The sequence below is a fragment of the Phascolarctos cinereus genome, unplaced genomic scaffold, assembly GCF_003287225.1.
Source record: "Phascolarctos cinereus isolate Bilbo 61053 unplaced genomic scaffold, phaCin_HiC Scaffold_8;HRSCAF=390, whole genome shotgun sequence".
Taxonomy (NCBI): domain Eukaryota; kingdom Metazoa; phylum Chordata; class Mammalia; order Diprotodontia; family Phascolarctidae; genus Phascolarctos; species Phascolarctos cinereus.
The window spans coordinates 3,295,483-3,319,684 of NW_027556291.1; the positions used below are offsets into that span (position 1 = coordinate 3,295,483).

The following is a 24,202-nucleotide window of genomic DNA, read 5'->3' on the forward strand; positions in this document are numbered from 1 at the left end:
TGGGGGTGATGAGAGGCAGTGAGGAGTCAGGGCTGACTCTTGGGCCATGAGCCAGGGGGACTGGGGGAATGGTGGCATAGGGATAATAGGGAAATGATTTGAAAGTAAGAGGGAATTTGGGAAGAGAGGAAGGTGTAGGGGAAAGATACCGAGTTCGGTTTGGGAAATGTTCAGTTAAAGATATCAATGGCAGACGTGGTTCAGGATGTCCAAGAGGGAGCTGAAGGTGCCAAACTGAAGGATCAGAGAGAGGTTGGGGGCAGGGAGAAGTAGGTCTGAGGTGCACTGTATAGCCAGAGAAGAGAAGATGGGCCCCAGACAGAGCTCTAAGGGACACCCAGGGACAGCAGGTCTGACCTGGATGAGAAGCTGGCAGAAAGAGAGGAGGAGAAGCAGCATGAAAACCTGGAGAAAAGAGAATCCCGGAAAAGAGGGGGATCAACTGTGTGGCTAGGAGGCGAAGGATGGGGAGGAGGCCCTTCCATTTGGCAGCGACCAGCACTGGACACTTTGGAGACGCGGTTCCAGCCTTTTTGTTTCTATCTTCAAAATATCTATTGGATATGCCCTCTTCTCTCCTGCCTCCTGGAGCGCCGCAGTAGCTGCTGGGGGCTCTGCCTGCCACAAGTCTCTCCCCACTGCAGCCATCCTCTATTCTGCCACTAAAGTGATCTTCCCAAAGCACTGGTCTGACTGTGCCACCCCTCTACTCAGGAAACTCCAGTGGCTCCCTATTGCCTCCAGGATCAATTCTAAAGTCCTCAGTTTGGCTTTCAAAGCCCTTCACAACCTGACCCCTTCCTACCTTTCCAGTCTTTTAAAAACATCAAATAAATCAGTTTAGAGTTTCCATTCACTGCTATCTTTTTCTTTCTCTTTTTTATTACAGAAGAGCTTAATAAACATTAACATTTCAATACATAAAGATCAGAAAATGGCCAACTCCTTAACAGATTAAATTATGAATTATCACATAGTTTGGTTTTAAGTGTATATTACATTTAACAGTAGAACAGTAACAGTAGAGCAATAAGGCTGCTTCCTTTGTCCGGGGCCCCTAGGAACTTCCTGTGGCTCTCCTGTGGGTTTTGGAACTATCTCTTGGATTCTCTTTTCTCTTTCTCTAATTCCCTTCTTCTTTTTTCAACATTACCCAGTCAACCAACTTAACTGTACCAGCAGCAGCACCTGCACCTGCACCTGCACTTGCACCTGCACCACCTGCACCACCAGCAGCACCTGCACCTGCACCTGCACCTGCACCACCTGCATCAGCAGCACCTGCACCTGCACCTGCACCACCAGCAGCACCTGCACCTGCACCTGCACCACCAGCAGCACCTGCACCTGCACCTGCACTTGCACCTGCACCACCTGCACCACCAGCAGCACCTGCACCTGCACCTGCACCACCTGCATCAGCAGCACCTGCACCTGCACCTGCACCACCAGCAGCACCTGCACCTGCACCTGCACCACCAGCAGCACACCTGCACCTGCACCTGCACCACCTGCATCACCAGCAGCACCTGCACCTGCACCACCAGCAGCACCTGCACCTGCACCTGCACCTGCACCACCTGCATCAGCAGCACCTGCACCTGCACCACCTGCATCAGCAGCACCTGCACCTGCACCTGCACCACCAGCAGCACCTGCACCTGCACCTGCACCACCTGCATCAGCAGCACCTGCACCTGCACCTGCACCACCTGCATCAGCAGCACCTGCACCTGCACCTGCACCACCTGCATCAGCAGCACCTGCACCTGCACCTGCACCACCTGCATCAGCAGCACCTGCACCTGCACCTGCACCACCAGCAGCACCTGCACCTGCACCTGCACCTGCACCACCTGCATCACCAGCAGCACCAGCATCTGCATCACCAGCTGTACCAGCAGCAGCAGCAGCCCTCCCTCCCTTGTAACAAATAGGCACAATCGAGTCACCATCTTGGCTCTGGCGAGTTCTTGTTGTATGCACACTCTCCGTTGTCCCTTCATTACCAGCCTTCGGAAGTCCCATGGCTCATGTCATTGATGGGAGGTGTGAAGGCCTTCCAGGCCATTTCCTTTACATGACCTCACCAATGTCCTGAAACTTTACACCCCTGTGTACTCTGGGATCCAGGACAGCAGGCCCCTGACACTCCCTCCATCTCCCTCCTGACTCCCTCCCTTTGCTCTGGAGTCCCCCATGAATGCCCTTTCTCCTCGCCCTTTAAGACTCAGCTGAAATTCCCATTCTTTTTTTCCTGTTGTTCCTCGTCCTCCCCTGCTGTAGCCAGTACCTTCCCTCTGACATTACGGACCTCCCAGCCTAAGCTATTGCTGCTACAGAAGGAAGTGTTGCTGCCTGCAGGCTTCTCTGACCCATGCTTCCTTCCTCTCTGGCCACTCCCCTGGACCTTCTCCTTCTGCCTCCTTCCCTTCTGTCCAGGGCTTGGACTGGAATCTGGGCTCTGTTTATGACTTGCAGGACCTTGGCTAAGTCCTTTCCCCTCTCTCTGGCCCAAAGTTTTCTCTTCCATGAATGAGAGGGCTAGGCCTCTAGGACACCTTCCAGGCTAAATCCTATACTTTATTGGGATGATGAGGCCAGAGGTCCCTTCTAATGCAGGGGTTCTGGATGCCTCTACTATGAGTAGAAATGTGTAAAGCCTGAGGGTTGCCAAGCCAGCTAACCCCTTCCAGTGGATTTGTTCAGAAGTCAGAAAGGGAAGGCAGTGCTAACCTCCTTCTCCTCACAGGTCGGACTACCTGAGTGACCTTGGGCAAGTCAGCTTCCTCTTCTGGAAAATGTGGGTGGGTGGGGGTGGACTGGATAGCATCGGAGGCGCTGTCCAGCTCTCAGCAACTGAGCCTTCCCATTGCCCAAATTAATTAATCCCAGCAGCAACGGAACAGGGATTGATACCCAGGGCAAGGGGCCCTGAATCCTAGGGATTATGAGGAGAACTAGAGACCAGCGGAATGGCACACCCTTCCAAGAAGCAAGGCTACCATGACTGTTGATTAGCTCACCATTTCCTGAGCCACTGGTGGTGAGCTGGAATCAGGGAGAGGACACCGCAAGTGGAGAGGAGAGGACAAACTGCTGCTGCTACTACTACTACTACTACTACTACTACTACTACTACTACTACTTCTTCTTCTTCTTCTTCTTCTTCCCCCTCCTCCTCCTCCTCAAAACAACCTTGGGAGGTAGGTGCTATCATAAGCCCCATTTTACAGATGAGGAAACTGAGGCAAACAGAGATGACATGCCTTGCCCAGGGTCACCAAGTGAGTAAGTGCCTGCGGCTGGATGTGAACTCAGGGCTTCTTGACTCCTGGTCTAGCATTCTGTGCATTCTGGTGCTCACTAGCTGTGACCAAGGTCAAGGGTGAATCCTGATAGAAGATCTTGAGGAGATAGGAGGGGATGGGATCAAGAATACAGGCACCGCTAGAGTCAGCCTTGGAAAGGAAGGCCAAGGTGGGGAGAAAGAAGGCACAGATGGAAACAGGGACATGTTAAAGCAGGAGAAATGAGGCTGAGGGAACTCAGGCCCCATGCCTTCAAATTTCTCAGCGAAATAAGCCTCGGGCATGGGGGGAAATTGGATGGTTTTGACTGTGATCACAACAGTGCAGGGAACTCTCAGTGTGGCAACTCCATCCACCCATTATAATGAAAGGGTCCTCTTGGAGCAGTGCCCGTGACATCAAGAGGGTAACTGACCTGCCCATGGTTACAGAGCTATTAAGCAGGCCCTTAATAAGTGCCTATTAAATGGCATTGAATCTGAGAATTTGATTAGCACTGGGAGGGCATTTTGGTTCATTCAAACAGCATTACTTAAGTGCGTGCTTAGTGACACCATAATTATGGGCCTGGGAGCTCTCATGAGGCTGAAAGGAGGACCAAGGTAGGCCAGGGGACCTGCTCTAGTCCAGAGGCCCTCTGTGGGACAGGATAATCACAGTGTCAATATTTACGTGGGGCTTACAAATTTCACAAAGCCCTTTTCTGTATGTGAACTCATTTACATGTGTGGGTCTCATTTATACAGGCAGCTGGGGGGTGCAGTGGATAGAACGCCAGGCCTGAAATCAGGAAGACTCATCTTCCTGAGCTCAAATGTGGCCTCAGACACTTACTAGCTGTGTGACCCTGGGCAAGTCACTCCACTCTGTTTGCCTCAGTTTCCACATATGTCAAAGGAGCTGGAGAAGGCAATGGCAAACCACTCCAGTGTCTTTGCCAAGAAAACCCTATGTGGGACCACAGACAGTTGGACACGAATGCAAAACGACTGAAGAACAACTCATTTATGCCTCAAAGCAACCCCATGAAATAGGTACTAACAGATTTTATGATTCCTATTTTACAGATGGGGAACCTGAAGATCAAAGACATTGACTAATCTCAGGTGAGTTCCAGACATCCTCAGTCAGACCAGCAGATCACCAAATGTTGCCTATAACTTTGAGATGATGTGGATATGTTCATTTACAAGTTTTACTAACAACTTTGAGAGGACTTTGGTATATTAATGAACTAACTCCAAGGTAGCACAGATAACAGCTAGTCCATTCTCCCTAAAAACCCTATAAATGAGATCCCAAATTCCTGCCTCCCCCACCTCTTCCTTCTCCATTTGGGTCCATGCTACCAAGGGTTCCCAACTCTACTCCAAAGTTATGTGATTCTCTGTGCCTCTCCCCCTCCCCATCATCTCTGCCTGCCTTCATCACCAGCTCCTCACACTGTCTGCCTCTGTACCCCCCTTTTTGCCACTTGCCTCTGTACTTTCTGTGCTGTTGGCCTCTCCACCCTTTGTGCCTCATTGAAGCCAGATTACAGCCTCACTGCCCACACCATCATGGTCTTTCTTGGAGAGTACCCAAAGAACCAGGCACGTCTGTCCCATTTTGTAATTCCATAAATTAATTAGCAATTCATTGGGCAACCAACACCATGGCCTCTTTGACCCTAGAGAGCAGAACTAGGAGCAATGAGTAAAGGTCCCACTGAGGCACAATTCAGCTTTGTCTAAGGAAAACCTTCTGCCCAAAGAGAGCAGAGAAGTGGTAGTTTGCCCCTCATTAGAGGTTTTCAGGCAAAGGCGAGGTGGCCACTTGGGGATATTATAGAGACATTCCTATCCTTGTACAGGTTGGGCCCTGTGGGAAACCTTCCAACTCTGGGACTGTGAAATAACAAACTCTACTCCCAACAGCAGAGGGGAGAGCCAAGAACCTCTCCTGAATTTAGTCACTATGAGAGCAGTGACTATGAAAAATGAAAGGCAGAATTGAAACCATCAGTCAGCCCCATGAGGCCTTATTGGAATCCCAGAATAAACTTGTGGGGCCCTGGCTCGAGCCCCTTGCCTGCTAACTACCAGTGCCCAGGGAAAGCTATATTACAAAAGACTGACCAGATGCTTGGCACAGGGGAGCCCCTAGAGTGGGACAGATCAGGTGCCAAAGAGAAATGCTCTGCTCAGAAAGCCTTGGGCACAAGAGGGAGCTGGAGTCTCAGTGGTGTCCCATGAGGGCGGCTCAGCCATGAAAAGGATGGCCCAGGGATGCCAGCACCAGGGCATGGGCCTCAGGTGGGCCCTGCTATCCTGTCTCACGTGGCAACCTCTCTTTGGCCAGCCCATAGTATCCTTTTGGGGGCCTCCCCACCTAGGAGCCCACCTTTCCCATTGCCATACCCTCCCCAGGTTGGGGATTTGGGGACCATCAGCCATGCCTCAGGAGCACCAGCCAGATTCCCTCTTGGAACAACTGTCCTCAGGGTGCCCCCTCCCCCAGTGAAAGTGCCTGGGTCCAAGAATTCTGTGTTAGTGCTCTATCCATTCCCAAACTACCCTTGCAAGGGAAAGGTTGGAGGTCCTAGACGAAATGGGGCAGCTAGGGGGTGCTGCAGCAGATAGAGCACCAGGCCTGGAGTCAGGAGGAGCTGAGTGCAAAAGTGGCTTCAGACACTTCCTAGCTGTGTGACCCTGGGCAAATCACTTCAGCCTGTTTGCCCCAGTTCTTCATCTACTCCAGTACCTTTGCCAAAGAAAACCCCAAATGGGGTCACAAAGAGTCAGACAGGACTGAAACGACTGAACAACAACAAAACCTAGTCCAAATAGTGGGCCATGCTCAGGTAACAGGCAAATGTCCAGGAGCAGATGGTACTCACCCAAGAGGTAGGAAGGAAAAAGCTGAAGAAGCTGACAGCCCAACTGTATAACTTGTCATCATGCCCAGACACCATGCCAGAGGACTGTTGGCGGCAGGATCTCCCTGTGGCAAAGCCTGCCTGTCAGCACCTGCCCTCCTCTCAGCCCCTCTCCCCATGGCAGCCAGGCTCTCCCTCCCCTATTAGGGGGCTGTGGCCAAGCAGGAAGTCCTTGACTGAGGCAAAGGGTTGGTTCCTTGTTGTAACTCAGAGTCCCTGGGTGCCAGGTCTGCTGCCTGCTCTGACCTAGGCTTTCAGCAGCCCCAGCCTCAGGCCCACCTTGTTCAAAGGAGGTCACACACACAGAATGCTTTGCAAACCCTGAAGGACTATTGACATGGGACACGACCTGACAGATGCACTTCTGTCCAGTCAATATAATTCAATTCCCCAAACCTCTGCCAGGTGCTGGGGATACAAAAACACAGTGGAAATAGTTGGCCCTGACCCCCAGGCACCTGCATTCTAGAACATGAGCCAGCCAAGCCCTAAGCGTTTGACCAAATCATGGCAGGAGAGCGAGTGGAGGCCTCACCTAGGAGATGAGCCTGGAACCTGGCAGCTAAGGCCTACGATCAGAGCTCTAGAGTTAATCAGGACTTTAGAGGTAATCATTGCCGATCCGTTCATTTTACAAATGAGGACACTGAGGCTGAGAGACATGGTGTCTTGTCCAAGGTCATTCAGCTAGCAAGTGTCTGTTGCAGGATTTGAACCCAGGTCTTCTGGAGCCCAAGTCCAGTTCTCCATGATCCACACTGCCTCTCTTTACAACACACTGCTTTTCTTGATTAGAGAGTACAATGTCTTTCCTTACCCAGGGAGGACAGTCTTGCCTAGATAGGCATTTCATCAGCCTTCCCACAGCCCATCCCCATGCAAGTAGCCCTTCTCCCCCCACTTTCCCGCTATATGTTGCTGCCTGACCCTGAGGCCAACTCCATGATTGGTGAGTTCCTGCCTGGAACCCCTATATTATGAGAAAGCTCTCTAGCCTGCCGCCTGGCCCCCTGGAGATGATGAGAACCTGTCTGAATGCATTACTCACTGATTAGCATAATCCTGCTCCATCATATCCCCCCAATTCCAATTATTCTGAACCCCCACCCCGGCTTTTACTATACAAACCCCCTTCCCCATTGGCCACCAAGTGCTCCTTTGACCCCCTGACTGTTCACATGCTCCCCATTGCCATTTCCAGACTCTCCCTCTACCACCATCACTCAGTAACCTCCTCCCTTGAGTAGGGTGCCCCCTTTGAAGCAGATCCATATTTGCTGCCCAATCAGAAAGAGAAAATGGGTAATGAATTCAAGAAACACATCACAAGCTTGGCACAGGACGATGATGGCGTGATAATTAGGGACATCATCTCTCTGGACACCCACTAGAGTGCTCGCGCTCTCTCTCTCTCTCTCTCTCTCTCTCTCTCTCTCTCTCTCTCTCTCTGTCTCTGTCTCTGCCAAAAGCAGAACAATCACTAAATTCTTGACTTGCCTTAATGATCATTTTGCTCTTCAAAAGGTGGAGGAAAGAACAGAGGAACCACTATTCTGAAACTGATCTTGACCAGCAAGGAGGAACTGGAGGCTTTGCAAAACTGGAGAAGGCAATGATGCTATCACCTTTGGGCTTTTGGCTTCCATGTTTCTCTAGCCATCAAGGGGATCTTAGGCTCCATAAGAAAGGAAAGAGGTGGTCATCACTTACCCTCTGCCCTGTTCAGACCCCACCCCAAACCCAACCCAGAGCACTGTGTTCAGGTCTGGGCATTAGCTTTAAAAAGACCCTTGACAAAGTAGAATTGGCCGAGAGGATGGCCACCAGGATAGTGAGGGGACTAGAGATCACTGCATACTAGGACTGGTTGAAGCTGCTTAACCAGAAGAAAAGAAAACTTGGGAGAGGGAGCATGCCAAGTGTCACGAAGTCTTTGAAAGGCTGGCATCAGGAAGAAAGATTAGCCTTGTTCTGTGTGGCCCCAGAGGGCACAACCAGAAACAACCATGGCAGGAAGGGGATAGGGGAAGCTACAGAGGGGGAAATGGAGGCTCAGTATCAGGAAAAACTTCCTAGCCATTGAAGCTGTCCATAAGTAGATGTGTGAGTTGCCCACCATGGGAAGAATTCAAGCAGAGGCTGGGGATGTTGTAGGAGGGATTTCTGCTGAGGTACAGGTTGGATTCGCTGGTCTCTGAGGCCCCTTTTATCTCTTATTTGGTGACCAAAGCTCCTAGTGGGCTCCAAGAGGTGCACTGTCAGCCTTTCTGCCTCTCCCCTGTACACTGGCTCGGGAACGTGTATTCAGGAGAGCCGGGAGGATTTTAACAGAACCAAAAGGCACCTTTGCCCTCAAAGCCCCTAACTGCCCCACTCTCCTCCCTCGGACCCTCTAAGCCCTGACATCAGCCACATTTAGCAGTAACTGACCCAATGTCCCTTTCCTCCCTCCATGGGGCCTGGCTGCCTCAGCAACTCGGCCCTGCGGTCCAGCCTGGGAGGGCCAGGAAGGCTCAGGAAGCCCCTGCTGTGCCCTTCTTCTCCTCCTTCGGCTTGGGTTTCTGTTTCCATTGGATCAAAGAACAGCCGTGAGTCACCCAGTGTTCTCCGCTCCTTGGGACGAGGAATGAAAATAGTCCCTCCAAGAGAATGGAGCAGGCCAGAGTGTGCACAGACATGTGTGCTCGCGTGTGCTCACAGAAACACACTCACTGGGGCACGCACACACTCACTCCCTGCTCCGGAGGCTCAGCCCCTCTCCTGCTGGCCCATGACCTCTCAGGATGTGCAGAATTCCTGGCAGGGACATTTGGAGGGGCCCCTTGCTCTGGCTCCACGGAGAAGACGTTGATGGTTTCCACATGGGCTGGCCCAAGGCCTTATGGTCCTTGGGTTTCCACCTCTGGCCTGCTTGTTGGCGGGGGTGGGGGGAGGCTGGAGAGAGGAGAGAGCTTACTGGCCTGTCCTGCTCCTTGTCCAGTGAGGAGGAAGGGGAGGTGGGGGGAGGTTTTTCTAAGCTGACCCCCAAGGGCTCCATGGGGTTCATTCCTGCCATGAATCAAAGAGGGGAGACCAGTGAAATGGCCCCGTGTTTCCCAGAGACGGGGCAGAGCAGAATGGACAGCAAAAGCTGTGTTCACATCCCACCCCCGGCACTTATTAGCTGTATGACCCCGGGCAAGTCATTGAACCTCTGTGTCTATAAAATGGGATGAGAATACCTGCAGTACCTTCCTTAAAAGACTGTCTTGAGGCTTGAGTGGCATAATGTGTGGAAAAATGTTTTCGGAACCTTAGAGTGCCATGGAAGCTATTCCAATTCCGATAATCAATACTGTTCCCATCCCATGGCAGTCTAGCCCGGGCCCTCAATAGGCCTGGCTGAGCGACGGCTGTGCCGTCTAGGAGACGGCCCAGGGTGGACGTGGACGTGCTCTGTTCTGAAGCCTTCCCCCTTGCTGAGGTGTTCCTTCTGAGGAAAATGTGGTCGTCAACCTACCGCTGGCTACCTGGCAGCACAGCGCGGTAGGGCCAGGCCCTCGGACCGGAGCCAGGCACGCTGAAGAAAGCACAGCTGGCTCAGGCTCCCTCCAGCTAGGCCTGGCAGGACACCAAGCCCTGGTGTTTAGACAGCTGGCTTGAGGGGCTTTCGTGACGTGTCCAGCCTCAGCTCCGAGGCCCTGGAAGGAGACAGTTAAAGGCCAGGGGCCAGGAGGGGCTGCAGAGGCAGCAGGAGCCAGGGGCCTGACCAAGAGAAAAACTGCCCGGAGCTAAGAGTTTACTGGAGGGGGGGAGGGGGGAGGGGGAACGGAGGGAAGGATGTCATGAAGACACGCATGACAGAAGTAATAACAATAGCGATAGCGAGCCTGGGGAGCATTTACACGGCACTTGAGGTTTGCAAAGTGCTTTACAAACATTATGTCATTTTATCCCCCACAACAACCTTGGGAGGCAGCTGCTGTTACGATTCCCATTTTACAGTGGAGGAAACTAAGGCAGCCAGAGGGGAAATGACTTCTCTAGGTTCATACAAGCAGTCAGAGTCTGGGGCAGGATTTGAACTCAGGTGTTCCTCAGTCCAGGTCCAGCGCTCTGTGCACTGTGGCGCTCCCTAGCTAATACGAGGGAGGATGTCCGGGAGGCAAAGGACAGCTCTAGAAGCTGGCTGAGAAGCTAAGAGGAAGAGAGATGGCCGTGAGCTAGCAGGAATCAGGGCAGCCTTTTTGGAGGGGGCACCTGGGCTGAATCTGGAAGGGAGATTAGGATTCTGAGATGCAGAGGGGAGGAAGGAGCACATTCCAGGCACAGGGACAGCCTCTGCAAAGACATGGCCTTCAGTGCTGGGCTGGGAACACTGAAGGGAGCAAGGGTAAGTAAGCTGGTCAGTAGAGTGCCTACCCACGCAGAGCCAAGACTCCCAGATATGTAAAGATGCTAAGAGAGGCACAAAAGCAGTGGACAGGGGCCAGGCTACCAGGGGCAAGATGGGGAAGATGAGGCTTCAAGAAGGGCCCGATTGTTGTAGCCTTTCGCTACACAATGCAAGGTTCTTTCTCTAAGAGTCAGTGCAGGGGAGAAAGAGGCCCCTGTGGGAATGGTAAAGTCTCGGGGGGCCCGGGGAAAGGAGCAGAAAAGAAAACCGAGTAGCTCGGCGCCAGGCCCATGAGGCAAGTCGGCATTGGTGAGCCAGAGCTGGAGAGGAGACTGAGGAGTCCCCTGTCCACCTGCACACTACAAGAAGCCATGTTCCCCCTCGGGGATGAGCCCCAATTGTGCTGTCTAGCGCTTGACATGTTGTCTCTGCCATCACGCTGGGAGCTCCTTGAGGGCAGGGATTGGCTTTTGCCTTTCTTTGTATCCCCAACCCTTAGTCAGTCAGAGAGGCGATAAGCATTTATTAAGCATCTACTATATGCCAAGTCAGCTAGGTGGCACAGTGGACAGAGTGCCATGCCTAGAGTCAGGAAGACTCATCTCCCTGAGTTCAAATCTAGCCTCAGACACTTCCTAGCTGTGTGACCCTAGGCAAGTCACTTCACCCTGTTTGCCTCAGTTTCCTCATCTGTGAAATGAGCCAGAGAAGAAAATAGCAATCCACTCCCATATCTCTGCCAAGAAAACTGCAAACAGGGCCACAGAGAGTCAGACATGACTGAAAACGACTGAACAACCATGTGCCAAGCACTCTGCTAAACCCTGGGGCCCCAGACTACGTACAAGCAAGCTCTAGACAGCACACCTAAATGTTTGTTGACTGACTGACTGACTGTTCAAGGCCATACAGGTCATGAGCGGCAGGTCCTCTGCCTCCAATGCCAGAGCTCTCATGGCACTATGGGGGCAGAGAGTGGGGTCTTCTGAGTCATACGATGGGGAAGAGCTGGGGACCTGAGCAGTCATCTAGTGCCCCATCTTTAGCAGTCTCTGCTTGAATGGGAAAAATGGGGGCAAAAACATGAAGGGGTCCTGGGGCCTGAGGACTAGAGGAAGCCACTGAGTCAGGAAAGAAAAGTGAGCTTCAGAGATGGGCGCCAATTGTCCTTTGCCACATGGCGGGCAGCCCAGCGCTGGGAGGTGTGCCAGCTCAGGGAGAATGCCTACTCTTGCCGGACACCAGGGCTCACCCCCAGCCTTGTGGAGGCTCACATCCATCCCCTTCTGCCTTGGTCATGGAGAAAGCTCTCTGGAGGGCTAGCAGCAGCCCTGGGGGCCAGGCAGGGTTTACCCACAAATATTTAACAAGAGCTCTTCAGAAAGAAAATGCATGCGAAACATACTTTTAGGGTTAATTTTGTGTTATCAACACTTTCCCCGTCACTTTCTTAAGTCTAGACAATTAACAAAGCAATAAAGCAAGCCTTGATTTGCAGCTGTTACTCTATTTCCAGGGTGTAAATGCTCACACTGAAAATGTAAAGATGAGCTCTCCTGAGCTGGTATGAGCTGGCTTCTGCACACAACTAACCAGCTTATCTAATTGGAAGAATATTCGATTTGGAATCAGAAGCCAAGTTCAAGTCTCAGATCCCCCACTTAAGTTGTTCGACCTTGGGCAGGTCCTTTGCCTTCTCATCTGGAAAAGAGGACCATACCAACACTTGCTCTGAGGCCGTGAGATGAGAGTCAGTGTGACAGGGACACTCAACATTCCTCCTGCCGCACCCCTGCTTCAGTGTCCTGGGCCCTAAGCTGTTCAGTCCCTTAGCAGAGGACACAGAAGACCCAGTGCATAAGAGAATCTGGATTCCCAAAGAGGAGAGAGGTAGAGTTCCATTATCCCACACTCCCTGAAATCAGCAAGCCCACTAAAGACAACAGAATCAATCATCCCTGAGTCATTTGTGTTGGACTTTGGAGCACACGAGAATCATAACCTGTTAGAGCTGGAAAGAACCTGAGGGGTCGTTAACTGCAGCCCTTTCCCTGAGCAGAGGAGGAAACTGAGCCCATGGGGGGGCAGGGAGGGAAGAGACTTGGTAGTAAGTTACATAGGTAGTAAGTAGCAGAGTGAGATTTGAACCTGTGCCCTCTGGTGCCAAATCTGGTTCTCTCTCCATGGTGCCAGGCATCTAGGTCTCCTCCCCATATACCAGGTAAAGACTCACCAGTACACCATTCTGGCTCCATTGGCAGCAGGCCTGGAGGCACAGCCAGGCAGCTGGAGGCTCGGGGGATGCACTGGTCTCCCTGTGATGAGGGCTTGGGGGCCACAAACTTCTCCTCCACACGCTGAGTCTGCCCAGCGCCAGATGTCAGCACAGTCTTTGTGCCCAGCCCAGGTTGGCCCTTTTACTCAGATGCCAAAAAGCATCTCCCCAGCCTTGGCAGGCTGTGAGGCTCACAGTGAGCAGATAGCCTGTATCTCCATCGGGGCTCGTCTGATACCCCAGCTGCATAGAGTCCTGAGGCCCAGCTGATGGGATTCCTCCCCTTCCCTATAGAGCAAAGGCTTGGGGGGGGGGAGACAGAGACAGAGAGAGAGAAGGAGACAGACAGAGACAGACAGAGACAGACAGAGAGACAAAGAGAGAAGGAAAGAGAGACAGAGAAGAGACAGAGAGAGAGAAGGGGAGAGAGACAGAGACACAGAGACAGAGAGACAGAGACAGAGAGACAGAGAGAGAAGGAAAGAGAGACAGAGAAGAGACAGAGACAGAGAGAGACAGAGAGAAGGAGAGACAGAGAGAGAGAAGGGGAGAGAGACAGAGACACAGACAGAGACACAGAGACAGAGAGGAGACAGAGAGACAGAGAGAGAAGGAAAGAGAGACAGAGAAGAGACAGAGACATGGAGACAGGGAGACAGAGAGAGAAGGAAAGAGAGACAGAGAAGAGACAGAGAGAAACAGAGAGACAGAGAGGAGCCAGAGAGAGAGAGAGAGAGAGAGAGAGAGAGAAAACAGGAGCATGAAAGAAAGCTCCCAGCACTTATTCAGCCTTTGGCTCAGCAAACTTGGGTGAAGTCCACACTTTGTGCCCCCAACCAATGCCCTCTGTGTGTGCCCAGCTGGCAGCCAATGCCTGTGCGGTGCTTGGTACTTTACAGGCTTTCGCTGGAGACTACTTGTCAAGGGACGTGGCTCATAAAGAGGGCCTGGCTCCCCCAGCTGGGGGGAGGGGAAGCAAAGTGGCGAGCCTGCCCGATGAATTAGCTGAGCCCTGGCCGTGCCTAGCTGGAGGCTCCCATTCATCCTTCAAGGCCCAGCACAAGGACTGTCTCCTCCATGAAAGTCATGTCCATCGTCCCCCAACTGTTCTTCTATTTCTAGTCTTAGGAACGGGGGACAATGAGAGGCAAGGTGACTTTCCAGGGTCACACAGGCAATGTGTGTCAGAGGGATGATTTGAACCCAGGTCATGCTGACCTTGAGGTCATGCCTCTCCTTTATGTACTTATCCTATCCTACCTAAGCCACCTCAGGGTGACCTGTGCATATGTTCTGTCTCCCCCCTGCCTAATACAGAGCAAGAGTTGGATTCAGATTCAGAGGCCTTGGGGAACCGTGGGGACTGGAGTTGATGGCCTCCTAGGTCCCGTCCAGCTGAAAAGCTGGGATCTGCCAATCCTAAATGTTTGTTGAATGAATGAACAACCCTTCTAACCTAAACTCTTCATTTGACAATGACCTGCCCAAGGCTACATGGTGAGTTAGGTGGGACCAGAGTCTCAGGCTTCTGACCCCTCTCCCCTGCCCTGTCCCATGTTATAACATCATGCTATATCCACACAGCTAGCACCAGCACTACCCACACACAGTCCATGCAAAGGCAGGATGAATGGACTAGTTTGGACTCTAACATACATGTAGGGGAAGAGTGGGAGATGAGGCTGGAAAGAAAGGTTGGGGTCAGAGCATCAAGGCCCTTGAAATCAAACCTGAGCTGAAGGGTTTAGGCTTCATTCAGAAGACAATGGGGAGCCCTGAAGGTTTCTGAGCAATGTAGTGACATGAGAAAAACTGGGCTTTAGGAAGATTGATCAGACAGGGCATGCAGGGTGGATTGGCAATGGTGAGCCTGGAGGTGGAGAGACCCGTTGGGCAGCTCTTAGTCCAAACAAGAGCTGAAGAGGGCCTGGATGAGGCTAGTGGCCAAAGGAATAGAGGAAAAGCAATGCCGCAGTAGAGATGTTGGCCAAAGAACCAAAAATTGGATTGGATTGGAAAGGAAAGCCAGAGGAAAAGCTGCTTTGGTGGGAAAGGCAAGGACATCTCCAAGCGTGGCACACAGGTGTGGCTGTGGGTAACCCTGGCATCACTGGGAGCCATGGAAAGTCACAGCTTTGCCAACATTTCCCAGTAGGCTTGTGTTGAGGACGTAGCAGTCTCAGTGTTATGGATTAGTGGGCTCTCTCATCATTTCATTGCCATGGGTAACTCTGAGTTGTCTGTGCCCTTGAAACCTTCCTCGGGACTTCGTTTGCCTGAATATGGCCCGTGGGGAAATCCTACTGAGTTTCTCTGGTTTCAATGACTGAAAAATGTCAAGACAAATGCTAAAATAACTAAATAAAATGCTCTCATCCCGCCCCCCCCAACTTCACATCAGTTCTGTGGGAAAGTCCGTTTGGGAATTTCCCACAAGCATGTGTCTTTGACCCCAACTTTATAGCAATGCTCTCTCTTACTCAGCCTTCACAAACTTCCAAATAGTGCATTAGCTTCTCATGTTAAATACAAAATGTAGAGGGGTGGGGGTGGGGAAGGGGCCCTGGTGATGGTGCTTTGCTCTCTTGGTCAGCTCTCGAAGGCACTGGAGGAGTCAGACTGAGACTCTCTGTTGCTGCCCCAGAGCTTGCTATTAGCTGTGTATGGAGGTCTGGACAAAGCTGGGCGAGTCGACAGACTTTTCCCATGCACTGCCCTTTCCCACTGGAAAAACAGGGCTAGTGGTCTCCTTCACTTTCTCCTCCAATTCTATCACTGGCAGGAGGATCACAGCCCTAAAGAGTCCCAGAAAGGCAGAGCTGAAAGGGACCTTAGCCCCACCCCCACGCAATTTCCCAATCAGACTGTGTGGGGACAAGCCTTTTCCGAGGTCCCCCAATTAGCAAATAGCATCTGGTGCTCAGGCCAGGGCGCACTCCCCGCTGTTTCTCCACCTCCCTCCCTTGTCTACTCTCTCTGTCCACTCTGTGGAGCAGGGAGACCATTGCCCTGGGCCTCAAGAAGGCTTCACAGATGGAGAGCCAGGGAAGAGGGAGCCGAGGCTTTAACTGCACGCTGCCTTTCACCAAGGATGTGTTGTGGCATAAAGATCCCACCCTTGGGAATGGAGAGGCCGACAGCTTCGAAGGAAACCAGAGCTGCAAAGGTAAACAGATGAATAAGTGTGCGGCCAAGGGCAGGTTTGCTGTGCACTGGCGCCTAGTTGAGGTTCAATTAGCCAGCCGGTGCCTCAGCCCCAGGAATCCATCAGCGTAGCTGAGGAGAGGCGAACAAGCAGGCCTGGGCCACAAGGCTTGAGCTGAAGAATCTGGCTCTGGCTCTCAACTCTGGCTTTTTCTCTCCTTCCCCCTTATTGTCTCTGTCTTTCTGCGTCTGTGTCTCTGTCTGTCTCTCAATCTCTCTTTGTCTTTGTCACTCTCTGACACCTCTCTCTCACACACACACACACACACACACACACATACACACATACGCACATACACACATACACACATATACACACACATACACACACATACACACATATACACACACATATACACACACATACATACACATATACACACACATACACATACATATACACACATACACATACATACACATACACACATATACACACACATACACACATATACACACACATACACACATATACACACACATACACACACATACACATACATACACACACATATACACACACATACACACACACACACACACACAGAGCCACAGGAGTAAGCATTGGGCAGGCAGGGGTATCCCACCGTCCCAGCCTTCATGAAATGCCTCCTGCCAGTAAAGCTAGAAGATTCAAACACAACATAGCCACTGCCTTCAAGGTGCTTACATTTTATTGGAGAGAAAACATGCATATAAATGAGTATAATGTCAGGGAGAACAAAGGGCAGACCAGCCAAATCACACATCAGTGAAGGGTCCATGCATCCTAAAAGGAAAAGCAGAGACCCTGGGCAAGTCACTTAACCCCCATTGCCTCCAAAATAAAAAAAAATTTTTTTAAAGAAAAGCAGAATTTTGACTGGTAGAGATGAGAAGGCAATGCAATCTAGGCATGGGTGATGGATGATCTAGACAAATGCTCTGAGGTGGGAGATGGAAGGTAGAGTAATGGAACAGTCAATGGACCAGTCTGGTCTTTTGGTGAGGAGCCTCAAACTCTGTCACATCCTGGTAGAATTTGCCCATGGGTTTCAGAACCCAAGGTCAACTCCACATCATGAGAAGGCACCATCAGACGAAGACTTTATTGGATGTGCATGGTTGTAGCCCACATATACATGTAACTTGAAAATCAATGTAGAATAGTGATTCAAAAGCTTGTCTTGAGGACAGGAAGCTCTGGGTTCAAATCCCATCTCTGACACACACTGGCTTCTCAGTGTCTTAGCAACTGTCTAAGATTCTAGGCTCAGAGCAATTGCTAAGCTACTCTGGTAGAGGGCATTCATCACTGGGTATAGGGAGCTTCCCTAAACCATAAAATCACAGGTTTGAGCCAAAGGAGGTAAAGGCCATGCCTCAAAGGGCTCTGCTCAGATTCCAATGGGATAATGTCTACCAAGTATTTCCCAGGTTTTAAAGCATCAAATACTGGTACTCGGACTCACAATCCCACAATCTCTCTTCTGTCACACTGGCACTCCATCTGAAAGGGTTTTTTCTGGGTTTCTCAGTGTTTCTTAAGACTGGGTTGAGGGGAGTGGGAGGTCCTGCTTTGAAGGTCTGACAGCCGCTAAAAGTAATTTGGTTTTTCTTTGGTCTGTAGAAATAAAAACAAAATCCCAAACTCATGGCCCCTCAGCCCTCATCCCCCTCATATGACATCCCAAAGATGAGACTCTCTGGCTCCACTGAGATCTTTTCCCAAGCTGACTAGAGAACAGCTCTCTTCAATTTCAGCACCTATGCAATAAACAGCAAATTGTTTATGTTCATTGTCTTTGAAATTCACAGTAGTCACTTACTAAATGTTTGTGCAGTTGAACCTAGTTTCCAACCTCATTTTTGCCGCTTCATTTTGTTGTGTAGACTAGAAAGACCCAGGAGAGAGAGAGAGATCCATTCTCTAAAAGAAGAAGTGTAGCATAGTGGAAAGAGCCCTGAACATGGAGTTTCTTCAGCCCTAAAATGATCTCTAAGGTTCCTTCTTACTGGCTCTTAAAGGGAGCAATTGTGTGAAAAATGCTGAGGGTTGGAGGTGGAGGGAAGGTTCCAAATCAGCCTACCACCAACATTAGCCCACAAAAAGAGCACGGGCTTTCCCTCTGGAGGATCAAGCTTGGAATACTACCCCTTATCCCATGGCACAGGCTTGAAAGTCACTGACCCCCCACATAGCCTGTAAATCCCAAGCACTGAATCCTTCTCTACTGGTGGAAATCTAAAATCTTTTTCCAGGCTAAATGAAATGACCCCCTAATTCATATCAGTTATATCAACTAACCTTCCTTTAGACAAAGATGGGAACAAGAAGGCAGACAGAGACTGGAGGGGGGCTGTAGAATGTACCATGCCAGTGCCTATGTATAGCATAAGAATGGAATGTTCCCATGGCATTCCCCCATGGCTTGCTGGGGCCTGTATCCAAAGCCCAGTCTGTCTAGTGAGTGCTGTGCGTGGTAGGAGTCTGGAACATGGCACCGCACGCCCCTTCAAGCTGTCCAGAAAACAAGACAAATGAGGTGAGCACCAGCTGCCTCCAGCCTGCCCTGCTCTAGGAATCAAGAATCATCTTTGCTCCCAGAAATGTGAAAGGAGAGGCTAAAGCAAGGAATGAAAGCCTTTTGGTGATCTGGTCCCTGGACAGGATGGAGTCAAACCTTTAGGATGCCATTTTTCAATGGAGGTAATTTGGTTATGCCTACAGGCAGCTAGGTGGCACAGTGGATGGAGTGCTGGGCCTGGAGTCAGGAGGACTTGAGTTCAAATCTAGCCTCAGACACTTACTAGCTGTGTGACTTGGGCCAGTCACTTCACCCTGTTTGCCTCAATTTCCTCAGCTGTAAAATGAGGTAGAGAAGCAAATGGCAAACCCCTCCAGTGTCTTTGCCAAGAAAACCCCAAATGGGATCACGAAGAGTCAGACGTGACTGAAACAACACCACCAAGTCAGGTTTCTGGGAACACTAACAAGCTGTAGGGACTTCTTGAATATCTGGGGGCTGATTACCCAAAGGCCTTACTGGGATCCACTTTTTTACCACTTTGCTGGCCAGGAAGCACCAAGAAGAATGAGAATAATCTCCTTATCACAGAGTCTAGGTGGTCACCACACAGGAAGGTTGCAGAGAATAACTGGGGATCAGGTCGGGGGGTGGGGAGTGGGCCACCTTGAGGACTGTGATCGGCCAATGCGCTGATTAACAGTGATTTCAGTGCCTCCCTCTCCTCGGTGGGAATGTGGTGGGCTGTGCTAAGGCTAGCACTTGATGGAAGCCAGAGGGCCACCAGGAGAAGTCTCTGCTCCCTTTCACAGTCAAGGGCTTGGGCAGGGATGCAGGGCCAACCCTTGTGATCCGGGTAAGTGAGCACAGGAGAGAAGAATCGGGAATTCTATGTGCACATTTCCCAGGGGAGCTGCAATGAAGCAGAAGACCAGAAGTTTAGAAGAGTTGTTAACAGCCAGCTAATCCAAACCCCTTGTTTTCTAGAGAAGGAAACTGAGGCCCAAGCTCATACAGGTAACAAATAGCAGAGCCAGAATTTGACTGATTAAATCCAACACTCTTTCCATCATACAACAGGGCAAGAAGAAAGGTGAAGGCTGCACAAAATCCTTTATGGATAATATTAAGAGAGACTTGGGAAAACCTTAACTATTCTCTTTGAAAGAAATTTTGGCTGTCACCCTGGGCAGCGATACCATCTCCTGTCCTCAGTTCCCAACAAAGCTCCCCACTGTGGAGTGCAGACTTGGGGGTGAGGGAGCGAAGACTGGCCCCAGGAGTGAGTGCAGGGGAAATAGACTATCCTCAAGGATGTCCACCCTGGCTCTGCCTTCCCCTACTCATGCCATCCCCTCTGCTTTGGGCAACCCATAGCACCAAGCAGAGCACCTCATCGTAGACACTGGAGGAGCCAGAAATCTCCCCTCCAATGTACTTGAACTGGGGAGCTCTCCAAACACCCACACTCGCATGTTCCAGCCAGGACCGTTGTGAGCAAGAAAGCAGCGATGCAGAGGAGGGGCAGTTGGGGCTAACTTTGCCCCCGGTGGACTGACCTAGCACCCAGCCACGGGCTCTTTGGGCAAGAAGAATGTGGAAGCAGTTTTTAGGACTTAGGTGGAGAGCTCCTGACACCCCCAGGAAACCTCCTTACCATCAGCTTCTATATGTTTCTATCGTGCCAGACTGCCTTAGTTTCTATCGTGCCAGACTGCCTTAGGAACTGTCCTTACCACAAGGCATCTGAATATACGTTTATTAAATGGACTGAACGTCCACTGACCAGATACCTTCCTACCCATCATGCAGTGGGGTTGCCTCATGCAGCCTTGTATCCTGCACCAGGCTCCCCTGGGTCTGGAGAAAGGGAGAAGATTCAGATGGCAACACCCCCTCCAACAACTGGGCCTTTGGCACTTCAGGGCCCAGAAAACATGTGGTGCTTTGCATGTCCAAGGCAGCAAACTCCCATCTCCTGGTCACAGTCTCTGGGTTTCAGCGCTGCAGTCTGGCAGGCTGAAAAGCTCTTTCCCCTGTGCCTTCATCCCAGTCTAGCCCAGCCCTCCCCAGGTGCTCTGTCCTCCCACTGGGCCTTCTAGGACAACTTCCCACCCTACCCCCAGCATTAGCCAAATTCATCTTCATCATAGACTCTTGGTGAAGTGAAGCCCAGCCCAGCCCAGCCCTATCACACTTTACAGGGCTAGTCAACCCATGTCTCATGTACCCTTCCCACCCCAACCGTCCAACTATCTCCCCCCACACACACACACAGACACCCTCCTGAGCACACAGGGCCAGGAGGAGAAACATAAACACTCCTTGTTCCCCACTACCACATCCAGACCCTCCCACGTTCATTTACTGAGTTCAATACCTCTTCCTCTCTACCACAAACTGGGTCCTCATACTTGGGAACTTCCCAAGTGCATCTGATGGGTGAGACTGGCACCCATCTCTGAGCTTGTTCCCTTATTCAGCTGGAAGTTGGATTTTTTTTCTGACCTAGTTTTGCTTCTCATAAACATCTGTGGCCAAAACAGATGTATCTCCATTTCCTTGTACCCCTTTGTTTGTGGTCGGAGTGTGTGGTGGGGCAGCTATGGTGGGTTCAGACACCCAGAAGAGAATTAGCCAGGCTTGGTCCATTGTTGGAGAATCCTTCTGAGGTGGGGGGGGCGGGTAGTGGATGAGCCATCAAGCACATGTTTCTGTTGGGACGTTAGAAAGCTTCCAAGAACAGAACGGAAAAGAGAGCCCCTTGTTTGGGGTCTTCTGTCTGGCCCCCCTCTGGCCACTTGAAGTGGTCTTTAATTTCCATTGGTTGTAATGGGGAGGAATGGAGGGGGAATCCCAGCTTCATGAGGAAGAAAGGCTTTCTGTGATCTCTGGAGCCTGGGGCCAGTTTTCCCCTCTCCCACTTTCCCCAGAGAGGAGTAGGTAGCTGTGGTGGGTAGGGGTAGGCCATGCCCCATGCCAGCCCCAAGAAGCTGCCCCTTTTTGGTCAGGAGATGGGAACGAGGAGAGCACAGACTCCCTCTTGCTCCCCAGAATTGCCTTGGCTGAAGGGAGAATGGTGCTGGGCTGCCAGCTTTGTGGTTCCTAAAGGGATGCAGAGCTGGGGGAGGGGGGTGGGAGGAGCACCTACTGCAGGTATGGATGTCACCACCCCGACTCTCTAACATGCCCAGGAATCTGGCCCGAGGAAGAGCCTTTGGGAAAGTGCCAGGGCTATGGAGAACATGGAAAGATAGCATCTGAACAAAGACCTTAGTAATGGGCATAGTACCTAAAGAGCGGCTGGCAGTGGAACCAGGAAAGGGCAGACCGGAGCTCTTTTTGCTGGAAGTTCAGACTGGGCTTTGAGAGGTGGCTCATTAGAGACTCTAGCCTAGCCTCTCTCCTCACAGCAAGCTTTAAGCCCTGAAGAGGCTCTGGAAAACCCTCCCCAGATGCACAGGATCTCAGAGGCTACCTTCAGAGGCTACCAGAGCCCAAGCCACATCTGGCAACTAAGAATGCCCATTTCTATAGCATACCCAACTGCTAATTAAGCACGAGGTGCCCACAACCTCTCCCCAGGGCAGCCCATTCCTCATTGGCACAGTTCCCAGACACATGGTAGGCAGGGAAGAAATGCCTGGTGATTGAGTTATTGGGAAGCTTTTCCTGACATCCCAACTCACTACCATGTCATATCTCAATGCCAGGCTTATGATGTTTTCCCAAATCCTCATTTATTTCCTCTTTCTTCACAGTGACATATAACTCAGGCTGACCCTGAGAATGCCGCCTGCTCACGACCAAGCCCTTGGCCACCAACCAGATGGTCCAGATTAGACTCCAATGACATTGCTGCCTCCATCAATATTGACCCCAAAACTTCCCACCATGCTCCCTCACCCACTTCTGGATTTCTTTCCATGAATATACCTTCTTAATATATAATGCTAAGACCATTCCCCATTATGTCCTGTCTTCCTTCTGAATAAAGCATACCTTTCCATAGTCATATTCTAGTTCCAAGGCTCATTCCACCAAGTCTCAGTGCTAGCCACGAAGTCCCACATGCCTCCTGGACTCAGGAGCCCTAGGTCACCTTACTTATTACCCATGCTTTGTGCACTTGTGTAGAGATCTCTGAGGTCTCGAGGTTTTCTTTGATTTTGTCTCTGTGAATTTCTAAGTGCCCCACTGCTCCTCTTTCCCCACCACTGTAGCCACTGACTGGTTTCCAGCTTGGGAGATGTACAGAGGTGGTGGCCTCCCTCCCCTTTCTTTTTCAGTTTAAGGCCCTTTTGATTAGATTTGCAAGACTTAGGAAAATACATTCTTCCAGGCCCCTTTTATGGGCACTCCACCCCTGGCCGGGAGCCTGGCATTTTAAGCCATGGTCCAGAAACCTCAATCACTTTTTCCAGAGCCATATGCTTGACCAGCTATTTTCAATCCCCAGATCTGTCTTTCTCTTTTGAAGCCCCTGCCTTCAATTGGCTACGTTGATGAAAACACCACCTGGGCATCAGAGGGCTAAGGTTTCTTGCCAAATGCTTTCTAGATTCCTTCTGGTAGTGTCATATGTGCCCACTCCAATCAGCAGTCAGCTGGTCTGCCAGTTCTTGGAAGGTTCTCTCTGTCACGTCCCTGCTACACCCTAGGAAGGCAAACTTCTCTCCTGTTGCTCGCAGATCGGGGGCACACAGCACGAAGCCAGTGACGACCTCCATTGGGCTCTTCTACCTCTGGCCATACCCAGATGCCCCCTCAGTGGCAGCACCCAGGTAGACAAAGCAACATTCCTGGGATGATGAGTACTTCCCTCGGTCCCTTGGTTACTAAATACCAAATACTGGGCCAACAGCCGAAGGTACAAAAGCAAAAAAAAAACCAAAAATAAAAACACAGAGTCCCTGCTCTCAAGGAGCTCACATTCTAATTGGGGGAGACAGCATATGAATAACTAGGCTTACACAAACTATATACCGATCATAGAAGGTGGGTAATCTGAGAAGCAAAGGCACTGGCAGCAGGGGGAAGGAGGAGAGACTAGGAAAGGTAGCATTTGAGCTCAGACTTAAAAGGAGCTAGGGAAGCAGAGCGTGGCAGACATGGGGGACAGGCAATACAAAAGTAAAGAAGCAGGAATTGTAGGGTTGTATGCTGGGAACAGCCAGGAGGCCATCGTCACTGAATCGCGTAAGAAGAATAGAAAGATAGGAAGGCTCCAGTTTGTGAAAGGCTTTCAAAGCCAAGTAGGAATTTTTATTTGATCCTGGAGGCAATAGGAAGCCACTGGAGTTTCCTGAGTAGGGGGTAACAAGGTCAGACCTGAATTTTCAGAAGATGGCTTTGTTGGCTGAATGGAGCCTGGCCTGGAGCTGGGAGAGACTGGAGGCAGGCAGCCCCTCTATAGGCTATTCTAGTAGTCCAGGCAGGAGGTGGCAGGGGTCTGCAATAGCCTGGTGGCAGTGTCAGAGGAGAGGAGGGGGCACAGATACTTTATCCCCCAATACTGGGAAATTTCACTCACTGTCCTCCATGCCTATAATTCTCTCACTTCTCCCCTCCATCTCCTGCCAGCCCCAATTTCCTTCAAGTCCCAGCTAAAGT

The 24,202-nt window shown here is 51.0% G+C and overlaps 1 protein-coding gene and 1 long non-coding RNA gene across 2 annotated transcripts in view; one reads left to right on the plus strand and one right to left on the minus strand.

Moving 5' to 3' along the window:
- The window catches only part of NHSL2 (NHS like 2), a 180,395-nt gene that overhangs the window by 122,279 nt on the left and 33,914 nt on the right, over positions 1–24,202 (minus strand).
- Positions 15,669–22,604, plus strand: LOC144455011 (uncharacterized). The gene is made up of 2 exons (XR_013483644.1): positions 15,669–16,044; positions 22,351–22,604. It is a non-coding gene; the product is annotated as an uncharacterized LOC144455011 (long non-coding RNA).